Raw genomic sequence first — 19,566 nt, forward strand, 5'->3', positions numbered from 1 at the left:
ACCTCACATCGTAACAATTACTCATACTAACCATAGGAAAAAGGAAACATTGTATGCTTAATCATTTGGTCCTCCTCAGAGTGTTGGTAGCTGTCTAATGTTTCTAATTTCTTTATTCAGGCTGATTACTTCATAAACTGCTGACAATGAGGAAAAAGGAAACCTTGTAACACAGCTGAAGTGCCTCCAAAGAGGATTAGATCGATAACATGTATTTTACATGTCTCAACTTCTGAGTATGGTAATTTTATCATGCTCGGCAAATGCAAGGGGGGGGCCAGCGAGAAGCTATCGTATCTACACAGTGTTCGTGATATGAGACTCTGCGAAACAGCCACCTCACCATACCGCATGAAGGATATTTGTGACCAAATACCATTGACGTTAGAAGGCTTGCCTTTGGATAAAACTGGCTATCATCAAAACTGCTACAAAACCTTCACAGGGAAATTGGATCGTTTAAAAGTGTCAAAGGCTTCTACATCTGGTGAATCATCGTCATCGATAAAGGACTCCCTACGCCATCCCAAATGTCTCAAGTCAAACTGAAGGGGCTTGGTGTTCCGTCTTGTTCCCAAATCAGTGTATCTTCTGTGACAAAACAACAACCAAGTTCAAGGGGAAGACTGAAGAGCTAAAAAAGTTTCAGAGTTGGAAACACAAAGAACCAGCCTGGAAAGTTATCGAACCTAGGGCACAGGAATTGAAGAAAGGGGATCTTTATCGCAAGGTGCAGGGCAAGGACCTCTTTGCTATGGAAGCTCAGTATCATCCATGCAGAAATAACTTCAACAATGAGTACCAAAACCATGAGCGTGGAAGGAAGAGAGGAAAAAAGGCAGCAGACAACATTGACAGCCTGCAGGCCCGGAAAATGGCAGCACATGACAAGTCCTATTGTGTAGTAAAGGATTACATTCTTAGGAATGTGGTTGAACACAAAGAAGTCGTCCAGCTAAGATCCATGTGCAACTTGTACAGGAAGACACTGGAAGGTGAAGGTTTTCCTAATCCTGAATACCGCAGTGAGAAATTGGCAAGACGTTTACAAGGAGACAAAGACATATTTCGTGAACTCACATTCTCAAAGGTACCACACCATGGTTGTCTTGAGTTGAACCTTATATACAGCTCAAGCATTACTGTAGATGAAGCAGTTAAATGTGCGTACAAACTTGGAACATCTGATCAACTACAAGAAGCAGCACTCACCCTCAATTCTCACATTAAAAAGGCATTCAAAGAGTCAAAGGATCTACCATGGCCCCCAACTGCACAGGAGCTGGATGCTGTGAAAATGGATGAACTGCTCCCAGAGCATCTTGTACAATTTCTGAGCTCAGTGGTGACTGGGACACTTGATGAAGAAAAGTGTGAGAAGACGCAGAGGCTGGTCTATTCGATTACACAAGATGTGTGTCGAGCAGCAACTAACAGCAAGTGGAAACTCCCAAAGCACATCCTCCTGTGTGCCACACTTTGGCACCTCTATCAAAGCAAACAGGTGAGTGATCAGCTAACTTATTGCTTATGAGGTCCTACATTGTCATTGCTCAACTATGCTTCATACAGGTATTTGATATTGATAAAAAACACATTTGTTTATCTTTACAGCTCACAACCATCCTTTCACGACTAGGACACTCGGAGACATATGACTTCAGTATTGAACTTGAGGCCAAGGCTTTTGATGAGATGTCCACCAACCTGACCCCTCAAATAATCACTGGCGAGGGAAACCCTGTTTTTCACAGCGAGTGGGACAACCTGAACAGAATCACTACCAATGTTCATGGTTCAAATGTGGTAAAAAGCGCCGGGGGAATCATGATTCAAGAAGTGAAGGAGAGCCATGTGAGCACCAAGAAAAGGACCCTTCCTCTCTATGACAGGTCATCCAAGATGAAAAGCCTTAAGATCACGCCTCCCGAGACGCTGCCAGAGCTGGCATTCAAAAGAGTTGACCCCAAATTCCCCAAGAATGCCAACTTTACCCCTCCTGCTGAGAACCAAGTGTCATATGATGCCTCAATGTTGCAGTACAACACCCACCTCCTCAGCAGATGGTTGAGCAGCCAGGGCAAGCAACAAGTGCCTGGATTTGGTGGTTTTATTTCAAGCACAGGGAAAGTGCCTCCTAGGAAATCTACCATCGACTTTTACTCCCCCATCAACCAGCCCATTACAGACAACGCCGTAGTGTATGAGCTACTCAAGAGATCCGAAGCAGCAACTGAGGAGGTTGGACAGCCATACACCATCAACACGTTTGACCTGGGAGTCGTCATGAAAGCCTGTCCTATAGTATGGAAGTACGAGTCGTCATGAAAGCCTGTCCTATAGTATGGAAGTACGAGGAGGAATTCAGTAAGCATGTGAACCTCATTGGCAAGTTCCACACAGCCATGAATTACATGGGCAGACTCACTGGGCGCAAGTGTCTTGGAGCGGGCTACGCCGAGATCCTCATAGAAGCTGGCCACAACTACACCAGGTAATCTATGCACTAATTCCCTGAATACTCAATTAAAAAATAAGTGGGAGCTTATTGTAGTTGTTGTAATAAACTTTAATTATCATTAATTTCCTCCAGGTACCTTACCTGGTTTGAGGCCTTTCTCACAAACATCGACCTCTCCCATCCTGGTGCTCTTGATTACATCAAGCTTGGAGCTATAGCTGTTGCACGATCATTGATCCCAGGGGCTCTCGCAGCAGTGGACAAGACCGTGGAGGAGACATTCATGAGGTTTGCTAAGACTTCAGGTATGTCAGTTTGTAGACACAAACATAGTCACCTATATTTAATTTCCATGTTCATGTTGGTTGTGACGCTAAAATTCAGACTTCTCCCTCTCTACATTGCAGGTGGTCTACTAGGTCTCTTCAAACAACTGTGGCGCATACCAGAAATGGTGCCGCACAACCTCTGCCCGCGCTCAGCTCTATGAGCTTACTCTTGAGATGTGTGGCATGATTGACGACCCTGACCTCCTCTACCATGCCAGCAGGATCAACCTCTCCATCTACCTTGACCACGGCTCTGGCAAACATCGCACACTGATAAATGTGACGGAACTGTCGGAATCACTGGGCCCTGACTACTGTAGCACACTGCTGGGATTCTACGTCTTTACTGGGGAGGACTGTACCAGCGCTTTTAAAAGGCAAAGGCAAGGTGAATCCCCTGAAGAAGCTGGAGAAGACTCCTAAACTCCACAAAGCTTTCAGGCAGCTTGGTGCAGACTGGATGGTCACTGATGAGCTTCAAGAGGAGATGGAGAGCTTCACATGCATTATGTATGGCCAAGCACGGATGACAACAGTTGACACAGTACGGGTGAAAATGATGAGAAAGATGGTCGGCGCTGACAAAGTCCTGGACTCTAAGTCAAAAGTAGACCTGGAACGCCTGCCTCCCCCCAAGGTCCGTCTCATTCCACATGTCCAGCGAGCCAACTACAGAGTCGCCTTCTATAAGAGAGCAGACAAGGCAATAATCGAGAGCCCAAAAGCACATGATCCAGGCATGGGCTGGGAGAAGACAGGAGAAGAGGAGGTGTTGGAACCGGTCTGGACCCATCCTCCCTCCTTCTCTTGTTGAGGTACTGGCTCAGAGAGCAGAGTCAGAAGAGCACGCAGCTCTTGACAAGGTGACCGATTATGCCAACAATAACTTGTCTGTGGGTGAAGTGGATGAGAGTACGAGCATGAGGATGAAAAGCTGGAGATGGAAGAAATTGAATAGTTTAGGTCAGCAAGTTGGTAGTGACATGAAAAGGTAAATGTATTCATTGTTCAAGTTGTAATTATATCACACTTTACATAATCTTTCATGTTTGATTTTGGTGCAATAAAGAGTTAAAAATAAACCCAACAAGATTTCATTTCATTTAAAGGATTAGAGAAACTGATTGTGAACATATGTACCCTATGTGTTGAAAAGGTAGTTTGGTCGTTTCTTGCTGTTTTTGTCCAGAAATACAGTCAAAATGTTGTCAAATGTCAACAATAACCATCCCATTGAATTCCTAGGATCAAAATTGTGTGGGAAAATTTATTAATTTCGCTCCAAGTTGTCTACTTCAAAAGTTATGCCTCTTCTACATTATATTTTCGATTTTTGGGTTAGGTGCTATAAAGGGTTAAAACTAGCCTTTGGGACATTATTTCAGCTTGTTACCCAATATAATCTTAAAATAAACACTTGCAGGATTGAAAAAAAACTGATTGTCAACAAATATTCACTCTATGCGTTTGAAAAATAAAAAAGTAGTTAGTCAGACACACATTTTGTTGCTGTTTTTGTCCAGAAATATAGTCAAAATGTTGTCAAATGTCAAAAAAGGTTATGCCTCTTGCTACATCAAATTGTAATGTTTGGGTTAGGTGCAATAAAGGGTTAAAAATTGAGTCTTTCGGACATTATTTCAGCTTGGCACCTGGCAGATTCTGAAAGTAGACACTTTAAGGATTAAGAAAAATCAGGTGGCATAAAAAATTCCGAGGGGTGCGCGTGGACCCCTATTTCCATCTAGACTACTTGCGTCCTTAAAAAAAAAAATCTGTCAAATACAGAATAAGGCACATGGACATCAATGTTCATCATATAAGCGGTGCAACTTTATATTAAGGTAAACAAATTAACCATCAACTAGTTGTTAATTAACATGCATATCAGCAGTATATTGGCTCTTAGTCATTATAAAACACTTAATGCCTTATTCTACATGACCATATTCTACAAGTAATAGGCCATTAGTTGAGAGCAGCCATATAGATAGAATAGTTGCGACAGCGGAAGTCCAAAATGCTTGATCACCACGTGGTTCAGGGAGACTCAATAGTTCCCCGGAAGTTCGTGGCGGGACATTTGAATCACGATTTGAATGCATTAATACCAGGATAGAAATGCAATTTTTGGTAATTAGTGGTCAATAAAGGTTTTGATTTGCAATATTTATACAACATATCGATATGTGTATGTAGTTACATCAATGTTTTTTTTTTTTTAAGTAAAATTTGCCAATATTTGAGGATTAAGATAAAATAAGAAGTACTTTATTGATAACAATTGGGGAAATGTTTACGCTGCAGCAGCAAAAGACAAGGCATTGTACATTAGACAGTTAAAAGACTAGAATTAAACAATCGAAAATGTAAACATCTTAAATAAAAATAGCATTACAAAAAGTAGAAAATAGAGTGTGAACAGCTATCTTACCTGTTAACATATACATGTTAGGCTTACGTTGCCTTGGTTAAAGAGCCTGTTATTTATTGCTTTGAATTCTTTAAAACAAATGTTATCTTCTTAAACCTGTATGGTAGTCAGGAGCATCACAAATTAATGTTTATTGATATATTTAGAGGGAGGGGATGGGAAGGAAGGTTTCAAAATTCTGATTAGATACATTTCTACCATTTATTTAATTCATGGTGGTTTCAGTAATCCCATGGTAATTGAGGACATAAGTAATCTAAATGAGTAATGTAATCTTGACTTTCAGAAAGGACAGGAGACTGACAGGTGACTATCAATGATTGTCAACTGACAGCACAATGAGTCAAAGGACTAGCAGCAGCAGCATGATGATGATGTTCAATGTGTTGTTTTAGGAACATCCATTGTAAATAAATGGAATTCAATAAACATTGAATAGCATATCATGCAGTTTGTCTGTGCCTTTTCCTCTGTGTTGTCCTGGCATATAGTCTCCCCCATGGTTTGCTGTGCTGCCGGGGGATGCTCCAAGCGCTCAGAGAAAGGAGTACAAATGTACGGCTTCCCCACTGACACAGAGAGGAGGAAAGAATGGCTGGCTCAAGTCAGCAGGAGCAATTGAACTATCACAAAAGACAACAACAGCAACAAAACATGTGAGGTAATCATATTTTTCACAAAACGAAGACCACACCATTGGGAAGCTTAACGTCTGTTTAATCAAAAATAAGGAACAGAGAGAGGCTTGCAAAACTCTGGGAGTTGAGACTCAGGTGCAGGGTGAGGGTCTCATTGCAGGTCTTCAGGCTCCATTGAATCCTCCTGGGGTTCTTGTGCTGAAAGAGAGAGACAAAGACAGGAGAAAGGGTTAGATACATCTAGCAACCAGAGGATGGGAAATTGCTGACCTATTTTAAACTTACCTTGTGTTTTCACTCTCACTTAAGTCCCTATCCCATTGCCATCAATCCAAAATCAGCTGAGCTGCAACATAATAATTAATTTAATAATAAATAGTTAATTTCATCTTTTCTTTGAGTCGTGTTATATCCAGAGGCTGAATTTGTGTGCTAGTGGTTATATGTGATGTACTTGTGCCAAGCTCAGGTTCAGGTGGTAAAACATCAAACAAATCTCACTGCAGGACGGTAAGGGGGTGATTTTAGCAGGGCAGGTCAGGGGGAGGGTAAACACGGTGAATGAATGAATGAATGAAAACTTTATTACAGACTCAGGGTCCAGATAAAAGACAAGACATTACATAGATAAAAGACAAGGCATTAGATATAATAAATTACATACATAGCATAAAAAGAATTCATAGTTTAAGAATAATTTAAATCAGTGTCCTACAAAGAGACAACTATACCAATGTCTCCACAGCTGCGATTGGTAGCGTGTAGTACTAAACCTTATGTTCGATAAGGCCAAGAGGATTTCATTATCAGAGTCATTAAGCCGGCAAATACATTTATACATAAGATTTCTTAAAACAGCTTGTAGAGTATTGACTCCTGCAGCCACACACATTTCACTTGCACTCGACCATCGAGGTCTCTTCAGCAATATTCTCATGGCATCTTTATAAGCTACTTGAAGTTTCCGTAAACTTGCTTTTCTGTAGTTTGACCACAGATGTGCCGTTTAGAGCGGTGTGCAATATGCTCTGAACAGAGACATCTCCACTCCATCTGTACACGCACCAAACTTACGTAGGAGAATGTTTGCTCGTGCATACATCATGCGGCATTGCCTTTAAATATCTTCATCATCTGTCATTTGTTCTGTAATAAAGTGTCCAAGATATTTTAACTTATTACAGACACTAAGATTAATATCAGACAATTTAAAATCAGGAAATTTAAGACATTTATCTTCTTTGGTTCTAAAGATCATGACAGCACTCTTGCTGGCGTTGTATTTGATGTCATGCTCCACACCATACACAGAGCACACAGCAAGAAGCTGCTGAAGACCAGCGCTAGATGGACTCAGCACAACAAGATCATCTGCATACATAATATGGTTCACTAGAGTACTACCAATCATGCATCCAGTATTACAGGCTCTCAGTCGCTCGGACAGATCATCAATATAGAGGTTAAAAAGAACTGGGGACATCATTCCACCTCGTCTGACACCATTGCTACCCAAATGGGGCTGAGACCCTATTGCCCCATTTGACTTGCATAGTCTGGTGGCCATACCAGTAGACCAGAACTCTCACAATGTATTTGGGCACCCCGCTTTGACTCAGTTTAACACATAACTTCCTATGATTAACACGATCAAAGGTTTTACAAGCATCAATGAAACACATAAGAACTGAGGAGTTATTACCTCTATATTTGTTGACAATTTCCTTCAAGGCGTATATACACAAGTCAGTGCCATGTTTAGCCTTAAAGCCAAACTGGTTATCTGTTGAGTTAATAAAGTCATCTAATCTGTCCAGCAGAATTCTTTCTAGGACTTTTGACAGTATGCTGGCTCACGCTATGGGCCTATAGTTGTCTAGGCTTCCCACTTTACCGGCTTTGTCCTTAATAACTGGACCAACAGAACAGACAACATTGAGTCTGGTAACAAGCCACGACTCATAAAGGCAGTAAAGCAAATAGAAAGAAGAGGAGCTATCTTTACACTGGCATATTTAAGATGTTCAGCAGAAATATGATCGACACCACTGGCTTTGTTGTGACAGCTTTTTTATAGCTTGGCATACCTCATGTGGCGTTATCACCATTGACTCATTGTTATCACTGTCATCTACAGTTCACTTTGGACACAGTTGAATAAGGTACTATAATGCTGTCGCCATAACTCCACAATGTTGTCTGTTCCAGATGTTCCGTCAACAGTGCATTGTAGAGATATTTTGCATTTATTAATAGCCCTCACTTCTTTCCAAAAATCCATAACATTGTTACTGAGCAGCTTCTTAGCCATGGAATCGGCCCTCATGGCTTGCTCATTTTTACAGATGAAGCGGATAGCATACTTGTATCTTGCATTAGTAAGCTTCTTGTACTCAAATGCAGACCCTTGTCTGGGTCTGCCTGCCATAGCCCATGATTTGGTGGCTTCACAGGCTTCAGCATGATACTCAGCTACATACCTATTCCAGCCAGGCCTGATGTTAGGAGTCTTATTGTTACTTTTGTAGTAAGGCTTACTGCCTTCATACAGAGCACTTACTATATCACTACATGGAGCAGATATCACTCCTATGCTTTGCATCCTTACAGTTAACATCACTACACATCATTGCATCTCTAGGTAGATGAATATTAGTTAAGGATGTATCCGCCTGAGCATAATAGGATGTAATGTCTTCCTTTGTGAGGGTTGACCAGTCTAGTTTTTCTGTTTGAGCACTATTTACATTTCTGGTTAGCCCAGGTAGATGTTCGACATTTATTGACATAGCAACAGGTATATGATCAGTCGTTGCTGTCCCATACAGAATGCTCATACACTCAAGTGAAGCATGAGCATCAGCTGTACTAATACAATGATCAAGCCATGACGTAGTATGCCAGGCCTCGCTAATGTAGGTATAACTATCTGCAAGCAAAAGCACCTTGCTTGACAATATAAAATTGTTATCGTGACAGAACTGAGCCATGTGCTTGGCAAATAATGAGTTCCTGTCTGAGATATCTGCATTCATATCCCCAATGACATACACACAAGAAGAAGTATTGCTTTGAATAAAGGAATTAATGAAAGCAAGCCTATTTAGATATTCATCCTCATTCTGATGACATTCATAGGGTGTATACACATTTAGAATAATAAACTCCTTGTCATTGTGAGTAAACTGTATTGCAATGCACCAGTCGGCACAAAGCCTAACCACATGTATTGATGAATCAAGGTTCTTATTCCACAGGATAGCCACACCCCCTGATATCCTTCCTCTGACTATTCCCATGCCAAAGTCAGTAGTAGACTCCCCAGCCCCATGGAAATTATCATTGAAAGAGTTCAGTTTTTCCAAGTCTTGCTTCGCTAAAAATGTCTCTTGCATACATAGTATGTCACAGTTCTCCAGAAGGTGGTCAACTACAATGCGGCGAGCTTTACCCCCTGTGCTCTGGCCCATACGAAGGCCACGACAGTTGTACGACAAGACCCGAATAGTCATTTAGCGAGACAAGTGAGTGCCCATTGCACCAGCAGGCACACTCATTCCCCCCGCAGTAGGTGCAGTGTTTGAGCCGATAACTCCCGCTCTGCGCGGCTCATAATATCGCCGGACAAATGCCCCTTCTGGCCAGATCTCCGGATTGTACATTTCGCTGACCTCATTGCATTCAGCAGATACTTTAAATGAACCGTATCTACCGTGTATAGTGCCAATTTGTTGGCAACAGGCAACCTCACGGCCAAGTTTTTCTTTCAGATACACAGACAAAGTTTCAGCATCTAGGTCTGGTGAGAACTTGGAAGCAAAAACACTCACCAGCTTAGTCTTGATCACTTTGATGTTGCCAGCAGCTCCGGTGCCAACAATAGGCACGTTACCGGATTTATTTTTCCGCTCGGGAGCAAGACCACCAACAATGTATTATGTGTTAAAGACATCACTAGTAACACACCTTTCTTTAATAAAGTTCTCACAGTAAAGTCTAAAGCTTGTGGCAATTGATGATAACACTGCAAGCTTTATACTTACATTTTTACTATTGTTAAATGAGATCAAAGATGTTGAGAAATTGTTTCTTAACTGGATTTCCTTTATCAAACTACACTCATGTTGACATATATCAAACCACAGGCGTGAATAATAACAATTCAATTAAGAAGAAGAACATTATCGTCACAAGTTTATGTCCCTGCCCGGATTGAAAAATACAGAGTTTGGACGGGTAGCTCGTCTGCTGGGGTGTCTGAAGTGTCCATGAGCAAGGCATTTGTTTGCGCATACAAGCATTTTGGGCCTAAATGTGGGTCACTTGAATAAAACCAAAACCTTTGCTTTTTCCTGCTGAACGTCAAAATACCTGCTGTTGTTTAAGGCTCTGTGCTGCATGTCACTCACCTCTCCCACACAGCCTTCTTTCTGCAGATATTTACGAACAGCAGCCCAGACTTGACTTTTAGGGAGGATGCTGCCGCCTGTCACCACCTCGAAGTTCTCATAGCAGCCAAACTTCCTCAGGACACACTCCATGATCCCAACCGCCTGCAGTGGAACATACAAATCATCATCACCATCATCATGTGAACTCACAGGTGATATGTACGGATGTGCAGTACTGTACCTGTTCCAGGAAGAGGCCGGATCCCTCTCGGTACTTGTCCAACACGCTCCTCGGCTCCGGCTGGGCGTACTCAAACTGAGGCTCGTACTTGTAGTCGGACTGGAAGAAAGTCTGCTTCTCCTGCTCCAGGTTGAGGGGCCTGAGGGCCACCAGCAGACAGGGCCTGGAGGATGTGGGCAGTGAACTCCCGGCCACCCCCTTAGGTATGTGTGGCAGGGAGGTGGCAGGCCGCATTTGCCCCCTGCTGGCTCGTAGACCAAGGGAGTAGTTGACGGAGCAGGTGCTCTCGCTGCGCCGCATCCATCCTGCGCCCAGGCTCGGGCTGGTCAGGCTGCGTGTGGGGGGCAAGGGGGCGGCCGGACCACTGCGCCAAGGGGGCTGCACCATCCGCCTGTCTGCCATCTGCTCCTGAGACCCTCTCAACCGCTGGGGTGTCATCTCCAGGCTGAGGGGGCGGCGGAGCGGCGGTCTTGGAGTAGCCCCACCTTTTGATGATGATGGCCTCCTCTGTGCCTGGCTGCCATTCGTCTCGGTCGGAAGTCCATTTTGGGACACCTTCTCTTTCTTGGCATCATTGCTCTTCTTGGCGGGAGGTGTGGGCGTCCCTGTGGTTTTGGTTGGATCTGCTCGGACGTTGGCTCCATCAGGTCCCTGCTGCTCCCAACACTTTCACCCTCAACCTGATCCATGAAGACTTCAACTGAGTCTAACACCATCACCACGCCCGCTACGCCTCAGTCTCAACCTTCCTCCAGCCCCAACGCTGTGGACACACAGATTCATGCATACTGCTTACTGTTGCGAGTGATGGTGTTTGTGTGACAGATGAGGAAAATGGGTTGATGTCGGTCACTACACGTGGTGGAAGTCCTGCATTCAAACCTACATTATAAAAAGTAAAAGCAGTAACTGCGCAAATATGTTCAAATGTTAATGTCATATATTGTGTTTTTGGATTGATACAACTGCTGCTGTTAGGTGTATGTTGCATTTTTTCTTCTGAAGATATTTAATGTTGTTTTAATTGTAACTCTTTTGTATATAGAAATGCTATGTGATCATCTTTGAAAATATAACGTATTATAACTTAGGGTTACAGCTTATGATGCAATCTCCAGCTGATCCAGGGGGAGACTGAAGCAAAAAACCTTGTAAATACTTTATTAAAATAATAGGAGAATTGTATAACACTTCATCCCTGTCAGACAAATGCAGTGTAGTAAAAGGGACAATATCTCCCTCTCAGGTGTAGTGAAGTAGAAGTACAACGATAAGAGTGAAAACCTCAAGTAAACACAAGTACCACACATGTTTACCCAAGTACAGCAGTTGAGACATTTACTTAATCCACCACTGATGCTGCTTATTGATGCTGCTGGTATGAAAGAGGAGGACATGAGGCTGATGTCAGTCACTGCTGATGCTTTAATTAGATTACAGTTGAGAAGCATGTCAGTGAATGTGTCAGTATGTATGGGCACAGATTAACCAACAGGAAACAGACAGTCCATGTTGTCTGGACAGGAACAAAGCACCCATCAGAAATCATTAAGTATACAGCTAACCACTAGTAACATACTAAGCTAACAGTTACTTATATTACATGAAAGAACAGAATACAGTTTAATTTTGAATTCTCCATGGAGACAGTAGACCAAATAACAGACACATGCATTAATTCTGAAGACAACTCTTAAAGAGCCATTTAACTCACAAACTTAAATAAATAAGCTTACTTACCGAGGAACAGCGAGTCCCAGGACTTCTTTAAAGATGCCTGCCGTTTCGTTCACTCATTCCGGCCGCAGCTCCACAAACCGGGCAGAGGAGGCTGTGTGTTTGCCGGGGAATGATGATAATTAGCGGATAGCGGTTCAGTAAGGAGCGGGGCCTGAGGCGCCTGCCTGGGCCGGCCAGGGAGGAAGCGGCGGTTGTGTTGGAAGATATGACGCGTTACGCCGGGTACGTCCTGTACGTCATGACGCTACCCCGTTAGTCTAGATGGGTCCACGCACACCCCTCGGAATTTTTTATGCCACCTGATTTTTCTTAATCCTTAAAGTGTCTACTTTCAGAATCTGCCAGGTGCCAAGCTGAAATAATGTCCGAAAGGCTACATTTGTAACCCTTTATTGCACCTAACCCAAAACCGAAACATTAAAATGTGATGTAGCAAGAGGCATAACGCATAACCTTTGAAGTAAACAACATACAGAGACAAATGAATACATTTTTCCATACAATTCTGACCCTAGGAATTCAATGGGATGGTTATTTTTGACATTTGACAACATTTTGACTGTATTTCTGGACAAAAACAGCAAGAAATGACCAAACATGTGTGTATGACCAACTACCTTTTCATTTTTTAAAGTGCATAGTGAATATTCGTTCACAATCAGTTTTTTCTAATACTTTAAGTGTTTATTTTTGGATAATATTGGGTACCAAGCTGATGATGTTGGTGACCGGGGCTCGGCAGTTGGTTGACAGTTGACAGAAAGGTAGTACATGTTTTTTCTGAGTTGCCTTTATTTCAGTTAAAGTTATAAAAAACAGTTTACATAGACAAACTAATAAAATGCGTCTAAATTCGTTTGTCAGTCTGTAAAACACACAAGCATCAAGTAATCACCATTTCCTTTGTTCAGACCTGGAGGCCATCTTGTCCCAGTGCTCAAAGGGGGAGCACGCCTCCAAAGTACTCCATTATGTGCCGTATGATTAGGCGGAGTCTTGGACGCGATTGGTCAGGAAATGTGTGATTTCACGAGTGTCAATTAGGTTAAAAACTATCCGTTTTAAGCAGACCTTGTTGTTCTTGAAGATATAATATTTATGGCGATGCAATAATGAATTTACTTAAGCCTTTAGGGTTTTATTAAAGGTAGACAACAGTGTTTAATTTGTATTTAAGCCTTCACTCCGTTTTTAGAACCATGACCTGATTGGCCAGGTTGGAGTGGGAAGGCGGGCCGTCTCCTATAAATGTGGTTGGGAAGAGAGGGGAAGGGGCATTCGTTTTTGTGTTTGTTCCTTGCTGGTGAATGCAGCACCAGGCATGCAGTTTGTGTTTCTGTGGAATAATGTGGAAGGCTAAGAATAAACGCCTGTTTATTTTTGCAAAAACCCTCTCTCCACGTATCGTTCTTTCAACCTGCACCTCACATCGTAACAATTACTCATACTAACCATAGGAAAAAGGAAACATTGTATGCTTAATCATTTGGTCCTCCTCAGAGTGTTGGTAGCTGTCTAATGTTTCTAATTTCTTTATTCAGGCTGATTACTTCATAAACTGCTGACAATGAGGAAAAAGGAAACCTTGTAACACAGCTGAAGTGCCTCCAAAGAGGATTAGATCGATAACATGTATTTTACATGTCTCAACTTCTGAGTATGGTAATTTTATCATGCTCGGCAAATGCAAGGGGGGGGGCCAGCGAGAAGCTATCGTATCTACACAGTGTTCGTGATATGAGACTCTGCGAAACAGCCACCTCACCATACCGCATGAAGGATATTTGTGACCAAATACCATTGACGTTAGAAGGCTTGCCTTTGGATAAAACTGGCTATCCATCAAAACTGCTACAAAACCTTCACAGGGAAATTGGATCGTTTAAAAGTGTCAAAGGCTTCTACATCTGGTGAATCATCGTCTCGATAAAGGACTCCTACGCCATCCCAAATGTCTCAAGTCAAACTGAAGGGGCTTGGTGTTCCGTCTTGTTCCCAAATCAGGTATCTTCTGTGACAAAACAACAACCAAGTTCAAGGGGAAGACTGAAGAGCTAAAAAAGTTTCAGAGTTGGAAACACAAAGAACCAGCCTGGAAAGTTATCGAACCTAGGGCACAGGAATTGAAGAAAGGGGATCTTTATCGCAAGGTGCAGGGCAAGGACCTCTTTGCTATGGAAGCTCAGTATCATCCATGCAGAAATAACTTCAACAATGAGTACCAAAACCATGAGCGTGGAAGGAAGAGAGGAAAAAAGGCAGCAGACAACATTGACAGCCTGCAGGCCCGGAAAATGGCAGCACATGACAAGTCCTATTGTGTAGTAAAGGATTACATTCTTAGGAATGTGGTTGAACACAAAGAAGTCGTCCAGCTAAGATCCATGTGCAACTTGTACAGGAAGACACTGGAAGGTGAAGGTTTTCCTAATCCTGAATACCGCAGTGAGAAATTGGCAAGACGTTTACAAGGAGACAAAGACATATTTCGTGAACTCACATTCTCAAAGGTACCACACCATGGTTGTCTTGAGTTGAACCTTATATACAGCTCAAGCATTACTGTAGATGAAGCAGTTAAATGTGCGTACAAACTTGGAACATCTGATCAACTACAAGAAGCAGCACTCACCCTCAATTCTCACATTAAAAAGGCATTCAAAGAGTCAAAGGATCTACCATGGCCCCCAACTGCACAGGAGCTGGATGCTGTGAAAATGGATGAACTGCTCCCAGAGCATCTTGTACAATTTCTGAGCTCAGTGGTGACTGGGACACTTGATGAAGAAAAGTGTGAGAAGACGCAGAGGCTGGTCTATTCGATTACACAAGATGTGTGTCGAGCAGCAACTAACAGCAAGTGGAAACTCCCAAAGCACATCCTCCTGTGTGCCACACTTTGGCACCTCTATCAAAGCAAACAGGTGAGTGATCAGCTAACTTATTGCTTATGAGGTCCTACATTGTCATTGCTCAACTATGCTTCATACAGGTATTTGATATTGATAAAAAACACATTTGTTTATCTTTACAGCTCACAACCATCCTTTCACGACTAGGACACTCGGAGACATATGACTTCAGTATTGAACTTGAGGCCAAGGCTTTTGATGAGATGTCCACCAACCTGACCCCTCAAATAATCACTGGCGAGGGAAACCCTGTTTTTCACAGCGAGTGGGACAACCTGAACAGAATCACTACCAATGTTCATGGTTCAAATGTGGTAAAAAGCGCCGGGGGAATCATGATTCAAGAAGTGAAGGAGAGCCATGTGAGCACCAAGAAAAGGACCCTTCCTCTCTATGACAGGTCATCCAAGATGAAAAGCCTTAAGATCACGCCTCCCGAGACGCTGCCAGAGCTGGCATTCAAAAGAGTGGACCCCCAAATTCCCCAAGAATGCCAACTTTACCCCTCCTGCTGAGAACCAAGTGTCATATGATGCCTCAATGTTGCAGTACAACACCCACCTCCTCAGCAGATGGTTGAGCAGCCAGGGCAAGCAACAAGTGCCTGGATTTGGTGGTTTTATTTCAAGCACAGGGAAAGTGCCTCCTAGGAAATCTACCATCGACTTTTACTCCCCCATCAACAGCCCATTACAGACAACGCCGTAGTGTATGAGCTACTCAAGAGATCCGAAGCAGCAACTGAGGGGGTTGGACAGCCATACACCATCAAACACGTTGACCTGGGAGTCGTCATGAAAGCCTGTCCTATAGTATGGAAGTACGAGTCGTCATGAAAGCCTGTCCTATGTATGGAAGTACCGAGGAGGCATTCAGTAAGCACTGTGAACCTCATTGGCAAGTTCCACACAGCCATGAATTACATGGCGACTCACTGGGCGGCAAGTGTCTTGGAGCGGGCTACGCCGAGATCCTCATAGAAGCTGGCCACAACTACACCAGGTAATCTATGCACTAATTCCCTGAATACTCATTAAAAAATAAGTGGGAGCTTATTGTAGTTGTTGTAATAAACTTTAATTATCATTAATTTCCTCCAGGTACCTTACCTGGTTTGAGGCCTTTCTCACAAACATCGACCTCTCCCATCCTGGTGCTCTTTGATTACATCACGCTTGGAGCTATAGCTGTTGCACGATCATTGATCCCAGGGGCCTCGCAGCAGTGGACAAGACGTGGAGGAGACATTCATGAGGTTTGCTAAGACTTCAGGTATGTCAGTTGTAGACACAAACATAGTCACCTATATTTAATTTCCATGTTCTGTTGGTTGGTGACGCTAAAATCAGACTTCTCCCTCTCTACATTGCCAGTGTGGTCTACTAGGTCTCTTCAAACAACTGTGGCCGCATACCAGAATGGTGCCGCACAACCTCTGCCCGCGCTCAGCTCTATGAGCTTACTCTTGAGATGTGTGGCATGATTGACGACCCTGACCTCTCCCTCTACCATGCCAGCAGGATCAACCTCTCCATCTACCTTGACCACGGCTCTGGCAAACATCGCACACTGATAAATGTGACGGAACTGTCGGAATCACTGGGCCCTGACTACTGTAGCACACTGCTGGGATTCTACGTCTTTACTGGGGAGGACTATACCAGCGCTTTTAAAAGGCAAAGGCAAGGTGAATCCCTGAAGAAGCTGGAGAAGACTCCTAACTCCACAAAGCTTTCAGGCAGCTTGTGCAGACTGGATGGTCACTGCTGAGCTTCAAGAGGAGATGGAGAGCTTCACATGCATTATGTATGGCCAAGCACGGATGACAACAGTTGACACAGTACGGGTGAAATGATGCAGAAAGATGGTCGGCGCTGACAAAGTCCTGGACTCTAAGTCAAAAGTAGACTGGAACGCCCTGCCTCCCCCCAAGGTCCGTCTCATTCCACATGTCCAGCGAGCCAACTACAGAGTCGCCTTCTATAAGAGAGCAGACAAGGCAATAATCGAGAGCCCAAAAGCACATGATCCAGGCATGGGCTGGGAGAAGACAGGAGAAGAGGAGGTGTTGAACCGTCTGGACCCATCCTCCCTCCTTCTCTTGTTGAGGTACTGGTCTCAGAAGCAGAGTCAGAAGAGCACGCAGCTCTTGACAAGGTGACCGATTATGCCAACAATAACTTGTCTGTGGTGAAGTGGATGAGAGTACGAGCATGAGGATGAAAAGCTGGAGATGGAAGAAATTGAATAGTTTAGGTCAGCAAGTTGGTATGACATGAAAAGGTAAATGTATTCATTGTCAAGTGTGTAATTATATCACACTTTACATAATCTTTCATGTTTGATTTTGGTGCAAATAAAGAGTTAAAAATAAACCAACAAGATGTCATTTCATTTAAAGGATTAGAGAAACTGATTGTGAACATATGTACCCTATGTGTTGAAAAGGTATGTTTGGTCGTTTCTGCTGTTTTTGTCCAGAAATACAGTCAAAATGTTGTCAAATGTCAACAATAACCATCCCCTTGAATTCCTAGGATCAAAATTGTGTGGGAAAATTTATTAATTTCGCTCCAAGTTGTCTACTTCAAAGTTATGCCTCTTCTACATTATATTTTCGATTTTTGGGTTAGGTGCTATAAAGGGTTAAAACTAGCCTTTGGGACATTATTTCAGCTTGTTACCCAATATAATCATTAAAATAAACCTTGCAGGATTGAAAAAAAAACTGATTGTCAAACAAATATTCCCTCTATTGCGTTTGAAAAATAAAAAAGTAGTTGTCAGACACAATTTTGTTGCTGTTTTTGTCCAGAAATATAGTCAAATGTTGTCAAATGTCAAAAAAGGTTATGCCTCTTGCTCATCAAATTGTAATGTTTGGGTTAGTGGCAATAAAGGGTTAAAAATTGAGTCTTTCGGACATTATTTCAGCTTGGCACCTGGCAGATTCTGAAAGTAGACACTTTAAGGATTAAGAAAAATCAGGTGGCATAAAAAAATTCCGAGGGGTGCGCGTGGACCCCTATTTCCATCTAGACTACTTGCGTCCTTAAAAAAAAAATCTGTCAAATACAGAATAAGGCACATGGACATCAATGTTCATCATATAAGCGGTGCAACTTTATATTAAGGTAAACAAATTAACCATCAAACTAGTTGTAATTAACATGCATATCAGCAGTATATTGGCTCTTAGTCATTATAAAACACTTAATGCTTATTCTACATTGACCCAATTCTACAAGTAATAGGCCATTAGTTGAGAGCAGCCATATAGATAGAATAGTTGCGACAGCGGAAGTCAAAATGCTTGATCACCACGTGGTTCAGGGAGACTCAATAGTTCCCCGGAAGTTGTGGCGGGACATTTGAATCACGATTTGAATTGCATTAATACCAGGATAGAAATGCAATTTTTGGTAATTAGTGGTCAATAAGGTTTGATTTGCAATATTTATACAACATATCGATATGTGTATGTAGTTACATCATGTTTTTTTTTTTTTAAGTAAATTTGCCAATATTTGAGGATAAGATTAAAATAAGAAGTACTTTATTGATAACAATTGGGGAAATGTTTACGCTGCAGCAGCAAAAGACAAGGCATTGTACATTAGACAGTTAAAAGACTAGAATTAAACAATCGAAAATGTAAACAATCTTAAATAAAAATAGCATTACAAAAAGTAGAAATAGAGTGTGAACAGCTATCTTACCTGTTACATATACATGTTAGGCTTACGTTGCCTTGGTTAAAGAGCCTGTTATTTATTGCTTTGAATTCTTTAAAACAAATGTTATCTTCTTAAAACCTGTATGGTAGTCAGGAGCATCACAAATTAATGTTTATTGATATATTTAGAGGGAGGGGATGGGAAGGAAGGTTTCCAAAATTCTGATTAGATACATTCTACCATTTATTTAATTCATGGTGGTTTCAGTAATCCCATGGTAATTGAGGACATAAGTAATCTAAATGAGTAATGTAATCTTGACTTTCAGAAAGGACAGGGACTGACAGGTGACTATCAATGATTGTCAACTGACAGCACAATGAGTCAAAGGACTAGCAGCAAGCAGCATAGATGATGATGTTCAATGTGTTGTTTTTAGGAACATCCATTGTAAATAAATGGAATTCAATAACATTGAATAGCATATCATGCAGTTTGTCTGTGCCTTTTCCTCTGTGTTGTCCTGGCATATAGTCTCCCCCATGGTTTGCTGTGCTGCCGGGGGGATGCTCCAAGCGCTCAGAGAAGGAGTACAAATGTACGGCTTCCCCACTGACACAGAGAGGAGGAAAGAATGGCTGGCTCAAGTCAGCAGGAGCAATTGAACTATCACAAAAGACAACAACAGCAACAAAACATGTGAGGTAATCATATTTTTCACAAAACGAAGACCACACCATTGG

At 42.3% G+C, this 19,566-nt stretch overlaps 1 pseudogene; it reads right to left on the reverse strand.

Annotated features, from left to right (window-relative positions):
- Window positions 1–5,924: 5,924 nt before the first annotated feature.
- Window positions 5,925–12,443, reverse strand: LOC117461410 (microtubule-associated tyrosine carboxypeptidase 1-like; annotated as a pseudogene).
- Between the last annotated feature and the right edge of the window lie 7,123 nt (window positions 12,444–19,566).

Source organism: Pseudochaenichthys georgianus, chromosome 3, assembly GCF_902827115.2.
Source record: "Pseudochaenichthys georgianus chromosome 3, fPseGeo1.2, whole genome shotgun sequence".
In the NCBI taxonomy this organism is placed as follows: domain Eukaryota; kingdom Metazoa; phylum Chordata; class Actinopteri; order Perciformes; family Channichthyidae; genus Pseudochaenichthys; species Pseudochaenichthys georgianus.